Source organism: Sprattus sprattus (assembly GCF_963457725.1).
Source record: "Sprattus sprattus genome assembly, chromosome: 11".
In the NCBI taxonomy this organism is placed as follows: Eukaryota; Metazoa; Chordata; class Actinopteri; order Clupeiformes; family Clupeidae; genus Sprattus; species Sprattus sprattus.
Window position 1 is genome coordinate 24,085,720 of NC_137909.1, and position 10,352 is coordinate 24,096,071.

Below are 10,352 nucleotides of genomic sequence, written 5' to 3' on the forward strand. Positions count from 1 at the left end.
GGCCCTTTCAATGGCCAGCCAGCTGGAGATAGGGCCTGGTTTAGCCTAATTAAGGATCTTTGGAATATCTCCTTTTGGCCTATACCCAACCCCACTGCATATGATTAGTGAGGTCTTCCATCTCCAGCCATGTCTTCTGATCCCACTTCTGACACCAGTGTAGTACTGAACAGGGTTTGTGATGACCCCAGCCAGAGTTCCTTTGGCCCCTGAGCCTTTTATTCTGACATAAAAAGTCATACAAGGCAGAGAACACTCACAAAAATTTAACAAAACAGGACCAACGTCTAATCTTGACAAAGCAAAGACATTGACGGTGAACACACACCCGCTAACTAGCATAAAGGCCTAACACACAGGCAGAGACATAGGCATTACAACTGGACAAATGCATTAAAATGATAACAGTAATGCTCACTAATGCTAGACACAAACAGGAGGCACAGCGAACACGTATTCACATAAATAGACATTTTCATAGAACAGAGGAGAACGCATGGAATTCTGGGAACCACCAGTCTAACAGCTTTATTTATCCTCTGCCTTTTACACAGACACGCAGACACGCAAGAAGCTGCACTACCCCCTGAATGCTACACCAGTATTACAGAGATCTGTCAGCTAAATAAACGCGCTCAAATAATCTGAAACAATACTAGTTTCAGTGTCAAATTCTCGGTATGATTCATGCTAAGGACAGACACTTTGGGGAAGTGCCAACTTATGCAGTCACATCCCCCCCCCTCACTTGGGGAAAAGTAAGCTTGCTATTTACAGAGCTGGCAAGGTGATTGCATCAACACACACACACACACACACACACACACACACACACACACACACACTCACACACAAACACACACACACACACACACACACACACACACACACACACACACTCACACACACACACACACACACACACACACACACACACACACACACACACACACACACACACACACACACACAATGCACACTGGAAAAACCTCATCAGATCCTATCGCCTCCTTTCTGCTTTTTCCCTACCCTGAGTGTAATGGGCTGTTAAATGACACCAAAGGACTTTAGTGTCTCTGTAATGGACGCAGGGCTAATGGTGGGCCGGTGGAACAGGTGAGTGCGGCACCAAACAGCTTTCTGGATCACACTCGATTCAGGCAGAAAAACAGCACCTGTTGAAGGTTTATTAGGCTGTCAGAAGTGCTTGTCTACGGTCGGAAGGGGGGGGGGGGGGGGGGGGGAAGTGTGATTTTTTTCCATTTGCAAGAGTGCTTTTTTTGAGCGCTTTCAACTTATTTTTTGACCTATTGATAAGGGTAAGCAAAGTATTTTGGGAATAAAAGAATGCCACAGACAGATAAGCCAAGGGCAGGAAATTAATTTTCTGTTGGTGCTGATGGTTCCTGTGGATTGCATCAGGGTCTTTGTTTAAATCCGCACTCCTCATTTTATCAGCTGCACTTTCACACACAATATCAATACTGAATACACATAGATTTCCACTCACACACACACTATAATATATTACATGTCACCCCATCACAGAGTAATTACAGATGTATTCTGTCCCATGACGTCCATGCTGTTACAGTGTGCACGTCACAGATATGTCATAGGTTTCATAATATAGCTTGTTTACATGTTCTAGGATGTCATGTTATTTACAATTAAAGTTATTTTGTATTGTTATTTACAAGTGCAATTACCAGGAGATTGTATCCAGGTCATGAAAAAAACGAATTGACTATTTTAGTTGATGAAAGAGAAACAGACTGGAATAAAAGAAGACAATCTCTTTGAAGGGACTTGAGGGTAGAGCTGAAACGATTAGAAAGGGTATTACAGGACTAGAACTGATGAGAGAAAAAGCTAAGATGGATTCAAATGAAACATTTATGTCACCCTGAACTACCATTTCACTCTGCTCTGGTCCTCTCTCTCTTCCTCCCTCTCTCTCTCTCTTCCTCTCTTTTTCTGTCTCTTCTGCATTGTCTCTCTGTCTCTCATCCCCACTTCTCTTTACAAAACCAATTTGTCAGAGATGTGTGGTTGTCATAGCAACTCCCTTGCGCTCTCCTTCCCATTGCTCGTGGCCTTATCAGTGACACGACTATCTTGTGAAACTCAGCTGAAGGATCTGTCCCTATGAGCACCGGCGCCAGCTCTGAGCAACCACACGGGGATCAACCAAGGTCTGAGAGCTTTACCATGAGTTTGAGACAACAAAATAAAGGGTGTCATAAGATAACTGACCATGATAGATAGAGAGATAGATAGATAGAGTAGACATGTATCCTGATAATGTTCCTGCTTAAGGAGGCATGACACACATCTGATCCAAAGTGTGTGACGGGGACGGTGTGGAAATGTGATTACAAGGTCCTGACATGTTGACAAGTTCAACAGTAACCTGTGACACAAATGCGTGCGCACACACACACACACACAGGCTTTGGTCAAAGCTTCCCCCACATGGAAAGGCTGTAGATTAAGGAAAAAGCATGTGGTGAGGGTGAGAGAAACCCTGCTCAGTTCTCTGTGAACACATAATACAGACTGTTTATGGAATGGCTATGGAATTCCTCTGTGGAATTACAGTCACACTCCGATCTCCAGGAGACAAGGACAGGAGGAGATCAGCTCCATCTCCTCCCCAGTGGCAGTTTGCCTACAGGGAGTGGGTGGGTGAGTGGGCAATGGTTGCAACATTACTGCATGGTGTTTGTGTTACTGTCTGTTTATGTGTGTCCATCTATCTACAGTATATTTATATCAGTCTGTCAATCTGTTTTGATACAGCTATATTTTGGCCATATAACTCAACCCAACCATTCACAACAGCTGAACGGTGAATTGCAAAACCCTGCATACATCCATTTTATTTTATCATTATTATATCTATTCATTTCTGTACTGATATACTTCTCACTGGTATTAAAAGACTTGGACGACAGCTAGATACTGCCACCTGGAAGAGAATTTCATTGTGTTTAGTCCTCAGATCAACCTCCAAGCCAAGTGCCAATTGTACAATCACATGATCAGAATATACGTCATATACGTATCATATATGAACAATTAATTTCTGGTTTATTGGTGCTTGACTGGAGAAGTCTATCTAGTTTATTAGGTACCAAAGAGAAATTTTGTCTGTTTTGAGTAGATGCTGTTACCTCCTGGGTATGTAATGAAGAATTGAGCTTGTCAGCTTCTAAATCACTTAGTGTGTGTGTGTGTGTGTGTGTGTGTGTGTGTGTGTGTGTGTGTGTGCGTGTGTGTGTGTTTGAGTGTGTGTGTGTGTGTGTGTGTGTGTGTGTGTGTGTAACTGAGTGCAGAGAGAGACAAAGCAAATTGCACTGTGTCCTTTCTTCTATCCTCTCTCCCTCTCGTCAGAACTGTGGTTTGTGTGGGAGTCAATTGGCTGTTGGTTCACATTAAGGTGATGGCTTTCAGTATTGAGTGGTCTGTCAGCATACTCTATCTTAGAGCCACACAACACTGTCTCAGTGTACGCCCAGGCACACCCATATTTCACAACAGAGAGTTCTCCGAATACATCTATTCAAGAGCTCTCCAACTGGCTGATGTCAGCCGCTGAAATGTTGGTATGGAGTGTGGTAATTTTCTCTCTGGCCCATGTTTGAATATGCTTGCCATTGCTGCCGCTGTCATGGCGTCTCGCGGTAAGAAGTTGTTGTTGTGTGACAGAAGGTCAGAGTTATCTGAACTACAGCGTCAGCATTCAATGCTTCACTGGCTCGCTGGCTAATCGCCTGAACTGAGCACATTGGCAACATCTGTGAACGCCTGGCACCTTCACACACACGTCAAACCTGACCTTTACATCCAACAGACAAAAGAGACTGATAGAAATGAGAGGAGAGAAAGAGACAGAGATTGAGAGAGAGATGGTTTGAGAGAGATATAAAGAGAGAGAGAGAGAGAGAGAGAGAGAGAGAGAGAGTGTGTGTGTGAGTGAGACAGAGCAAGAGAAATTCATTGCAACTGCTTGTTAAATGAAGTTTAAAGTTTTACAAGAAAGGAGAGGATAGACTGGTGTTCCTACCCCTCTTCACCTTTACCCCTCTTCACCTCTTTCCCTTATCACCTCTTTATGGACATCCATCCATCCATCCATCCACCCATCGATCCATCCATCCAGCCATCCACCCATCCATCCATCCACCCATCCATCCATCCATCCATCCATCCATCCATCCATCCATCCATCCATCCACCCACCCATCCACCCATCCATCCATCCATCCACCCACCCACCCATCCATCCACACATTCATCCATCCATCCATCCATCCATCCATCCATCAGTAGGTTTGGATTTGATCAGTTGACTCGAAGATAACTAGATGAGCAGTATTTCTCATGAGTCTCGCACCAGACATGGGTGGCTGTACTCAGCTGTAATATATATGAATGGCCTGGTGCTTCTACGTTTATGGTGCTTTCACATGACAGTGAAATGAGTTCTGAGAGTGAGCCAGAGGATGTCTTTCATTTTAGCATGATTAAGTATTATCACCTGAGAATTAACAGAGTCCATGTGCACTTTTGAGAAGAAACGCAATTGAAAATCTAGAATCAAATAACCGCCATATATATTTATTTTTGTATTAGAGGATGTCATATTCTTTCTCGAAATAATATAATAATATCATATTGCACTAAATCAAATTATTTTATATTATTTTGTGCAAATAGACCTTGTAAATTCTTGGTTGAAGAAAATTCAGGGTTAGACCAATTTTTCTTTCCGTTTCTTCCTCCTGTTTCTTGGTTTATGGTAAGTACGTCATTTCCTGTTTATTTACCCCCCCCCCCCCCCTTTTTATCCTACTGTGAGGCGCATTGTGTTACCTCCTGGTATGAAATGCGCCGTACAAATAAAGTTTGATTTTATTTGATGGCTCAATAAAATACACTTTTGTGTTTTGTGTGACCCCCCTCACCTGTTCATCCTGTCTTAATCCAAACAGGACCCTTCAAAGAGATTCATCTCTGCTATCCATACAGGGTCAACAGAAAGGTGCTGAGAAAAGGTACCTTGTTACAAAAACACCCTGAGTCAAACTATGATCCAGAGTTATCAGAATAAACTCTGTAATAAACTCTGAACAGAAACAACAATAACCAGATATTTTTGCCACAGAGGACCTACAAGAACAAGTCAAATATAAATGGATATTTTTTTCAGCATTTGGTTAATTTGACACTTTTGAATTCTGTTAACATCTAGGTCAGTACTTTTTTATAAAACATTCAATTGAATTCTTAAATCATGATAAGTGGACTTGACTTCAGAAAACACTGTGTGCATGCAGATCACTTTGCATGTTTTCTTTTAAATTACACACTCCATTTTGTCTCTGTGTTTTTCCTTGTTATCTCTGCCCCCTTCTCGCTGTCTCCGTGGCGCTGGTGGTTGTGGAGGGTGGGAGTCATTAAGATACACACTCACAGGCTGGTGGCTCATTGTGTTGGTGGAAATGTTATCTGTGTCACGCACTGCAGAGCTTTCTCACCTTGAATGTAATCTCAGCATCTCACCTCCCAGCCACAGGCACCAGAGGTGCTCCTCTGTAACTGAGAGAGAGAGAGAGAGAGAGAGAGAGAGAGGAGCGGGAGCAAAGAGAGAGACAGAGAGGGGGGCAAGGAAAGAGAGAGAGCGAGAGAGAGATATAGAAGAAGGGAAGGCAAAGAAAGAGAGAGAGCGAGAGAGAGAGAGAGGTAGAGAGATAGAGGAGGGGGGGTAAAGAGAGAGAGAGAGAGGAGTGGAGGCAAAGAGAGAGAGAGAGGGGGGGGGCAAGGAAAGAGAGAGAGCGAGAGAGATATAGAGGAGGGGGGCAAAGAAAGAGAGAGAGAGCGAGAGAGAGAGAGAGAGAGAGAGGGAGAGAGATAGAGGAGGGGGGAACAAAGAGAGAGAAAGAGAGAGAACAGGGTGAAATAGTAGTGTCTTTCTTCCTCTACAGCATGCCTGAAACGAACACATCATCTCTGCAGTGGTGACAAGCTCTAATCTTTGACATACCAACTGTGACAGGAGGAGATAAAGCATGAAGGAAAACACAAGCACCCTACTCCTACTTTTCTGGAAGTTTATGTTACATGTGCATTTTGATATTTATGATAACACTGTGACATGTACAGACTTTTGATGTCAATTAAATCATATGATCATTCTAAATTCAAGTCTTACAATTTTCTTTTCATTTTTTAATAATGCAACAAGTTGCAATGGTATAAAATGCTGCCATCTACTGAAAAAAGAAATACACCACAGCCATTGCCATTGCCATTAAACCCCTAGTACTGTAATCAACACATTTCTACAATATTAGATCTGTCTAATGCAGGCTTTCCTCAGAAATGCTGCTGTCAATGCAAGAATATAGATTACCACAGAGTTCATTAACTGAGGCAGCCCCTTCCTTTTGGTGTCTAATGACGTCTTTTCAAGGGACAATTTAGTTTTTCAAATCTTTTCAATCTTTTGAAGCAATAACACCATGAACAATTTGATAGAGAAGTTTTAATGAAGACATTGTTATTGTATTTTATTCTGCTTGCTTTTCCTGTGTGCTGACTGGCTGAGGCCTTGAATACTCTCTTGCTGAGGCAAACCACCTGTTTTTGTACTAATAATCATGCACACTGCTCAACTCTCAAGGACATATTCTGAGATCACTTCTGAAGCGATGGGACGGGAGAATACCGCCCTTTGTGTGATGAAACCTGTTTTTTCTACTCACATAAGGCTGGCTGCGCCCAGCTCTTTTTTGGAGTTTGTTCATGATATTTGGTTGTGACACACATCTCCCTCTTTTGCAAAAGATATAAAAGTACTCTTCTAAATTCTGATTGCTGGTCTCTGTCTCATCAATATAAATGTTTTAATATAATTTATGTAACACAATTATACCTCCCTTCATAGAACCTGTCATTCAAATTAGGTATACAACATGGGTAATCTACATTTGCAATTTTGAGAATAACCACTAGAAGGAGCCATTGCAATTGAAATATGTTCAAAGACAAGAGTGACTCAGGTCTAATGCAGTCACAATAATATCGGTTATGTTGCTTGTGATGGTGATGGGATGGCTACATGCAGTAAGTGCAACAACATCTGCCTCAGGTTTATGATAATGATCTATGGCACTTACTGAGTCAATGTCAAGCAGAAACTCTAAGCTTTCTGGTTGCAGTGTGTGTGTGTGTGTGTGTGTGTGTGTGTGTGTGTGTGTGTGTGTGTGTGTGTGGTAGACGTGTTTATTGAGTAACAGCATGTAAGCATGTAAGGAGGTGTGGTGTGCACTGAACAGCATGCAAGAGTGGAAATAACAATGGTCAACACACACACACACACACACACACACACACATGCATACACACACCTTGGCATATCTGTTTTGGATCAGCTGAAAAGGGAAGCTGGTATGTATCTGATAAGACAAGGAGGGAAATCCAACTTCTCCATTCCAGCATGGAAGACAGACTCCATACAATCAAAATTAGCTGTTAACATCCTGTCCATACAATGTCAGTATGGACACACACACACGCATACACACACGCACACACATACACACACGCACGTACGCAGAAAGATTAACAGAGGGAGAGTTCGAAGGACTTATTACTTATCACCAGAATGTTAGTAATATTGGTTTAACGAGCTGAACTGTTCTGTCTGAACTGTCACATCCCCTATAGAAATCCATGTTTGCATGGCATTGCGCAATAGAGTGGTGTGAACAGCTTGCCGTATCAATCAGGTCTCTAGGTTCTAGGTGCCTCCGCGGAACAAGAGCGCAGCCCCTGTTGACACAGTTCCAGGGCACCCTCCCCCTTTGCCAGCGTCTCCTACATGCCCGGACCGGTGACTCAATGATTCTGGGCGGGAGCACCGCGTTCTCCTGCGCAGTGACTGTATCCATCAGTGGCTGAGCCCCTGCCTGGTTCTGAGGCTCCCTTTGTGTTCGAACGACAGATCCGTCAGATCCGCTGGTCAACGATGCCGCACAGGAAAAGAGGTCATGGACACAAAAAGCCCCGCGGGGTGAGTGCTTCTGCACATCACACGTTACGCATCATTTCAGCCATAACATATGTAAAGGATAATAGGAAGAGCTGTCCATAATCAATTGGATTGCTTAATTTGTTTAATGTTTAATGTGTGCAATTACTTAGTTTGTGATACAATAGCCTATGTTAGGAAGTGCGTAGCTTGGTGTCAGAAGAGCGAACAAACTCGTCATCATGTCTCTTTACCTTAGTAGTGCAGAAAAGGCTTACAGTTGGAAGAGACGGGGGTGTGGAACTTTTTGCACGCTGATATGAATCTTGCAGCACCATTGTTTACTGTGTCTGTGCAGCCTGCCACTGAGTCTGTGGCGATGTTGTGTTAGTCATTAATCTAGGATGGGCCTGGCATGAAAGAACTTCAAAAATGCTAAGTACTAGGTTTATTATTGCGTAACGCGCATCTTCCATGGAACACCATGGGAACACCCAAGAAAAACTGTGCGCACTTTACAAGTGAAAGCAGAACCACGCGATTATCTCTCTAGTACCTAATCTGAAGAGAACAAGAGACATTTCCGTTAAGAGGAAGCAATAGGAACGGAGCCTTTGAGCTATAAAATGCAAACAACTCTCATTCGATGCAATTAACTTTATCTACCGCAATTCTCAGTATTGATCGCACGGCAGACGCACAGGAGTGGCACTGTCAACCGGAACATAAGAGAAGTTGACTGGAGCAAGAGAGGGGGAGCGTTACTACCAGCTAAACCGTGAGACACTCTTTGCCTCCCTACAGGCAGTTTTCACAGTTTTCCTCCCAGACTGTGCCAGAAACTCTCGTTGCCGTCTTCCATGGCGTACGCCGCGTACTGGATGACGCTTGTGAGTACGGATTTCCTTGCGCTTTGTCGGTAACCGCGGGGCGAATTCTATGGCGTCAAGGGGTGTGAGTCTTGGCCAGTGTGTTTGAATTCCAAAGCGCTGTTCTTAAAAGCTTAATAGTTTCAAGTTCAAGTTTCGCGAGTTTGATTGATCCGTTTGTAAACGGCAAAACTTGGAAGCCGTTGTTACTTTACCTGATTTGAGGCAGTAGGGGTGTGGTTGCATTTCTGTACTTCCACCCAAGTTTGATGCGATTAAGTGTTGAGTAATTCTTTATCAGTGGAGGTTATGTTGTTGGACGGCAATATGTGCAGAAAGTATCACGCCTTTTTATTTAAATGGAAGAGAAGTGGTTCTTCACTGCCTCAGTGAATACTTCTCCTTCTCCTGAGACATTATTTTATGTGTGTGTGTTTGTGTGTGTAGGCTACCTCTGCATATGTATGTATCCAACCTATCTTATTTGTATAGGTCTACATACCTGCATTATTTTCACTTTCACTTTTATGTGTGTCTGTAGGCCGTTGTGCCTGTATGTGTGTTGACTGAATATTGAATCTGTTTGTGTGTGTGATCTCCAGAAAGCTGAGGGATTGCTCACAGGAGCTGATCGTCAGACTTCTTCAAGTTGCACCACACAGAAAACTGCCTCTGGGTCTCAGGTAAGGGTGTGTGTGTGTGTGTGTGTGTGTGTGTGTGTTTGGGAGGGGTGTCTGGGATTGTGGTGATATCTGGGTGTAACAAGGTCCTTAGAGCTCTACTTATCACTGTAACCCTGACAAGACAAGGAGTGAGAGTGTGAAAGAAGGAAAGACAGATACATTTATAGAAAAAGATAAGGGGCGGCGGCGGTGTCATCAAACGCCTAGAGCAGTTCCTTATTCATTTACATAATTATGTGAATGCTACCTGTGGCATAACAGCTCCTTCAATAGTATTCACATGGGTCTAACTTTACTTGATTTGAATTTGAATAACCAGTCGACAAACCATTTGTAGCCTTATATTTTGGGAAAGGGTCGGTGTCTTATTAGGGTCATGATTAGCTGACAAGTTGCCACCTGGCAGTCAGGCTCAGATGACAGCCGTGTGAAAGGTTTGCTGAATAATTGTCCCATTACTGCTCATGATGTTTTGATGATCATGTAATGGAACATCAAAACAAACTGTTAGCCTAACTTTCATCACATCTGTGGAAGCTGACCTCACCAGAGTATATAAGTCTTCAACGTGATCGTAAGAGTGCATGCAGAAGACATCCCATCTATACCATCTTTACATTTACACTTACCAGACGCTTTTATCCAAGGACTTACAAGGGTTTTTTGCATTTATACATCATGAGTAGTTTTAGGGGTTCAGTGGACACTGAAAGAAGGACACTTACACACTTGGTAAGGAGGAGTGGGGAATCGAACCAGCAA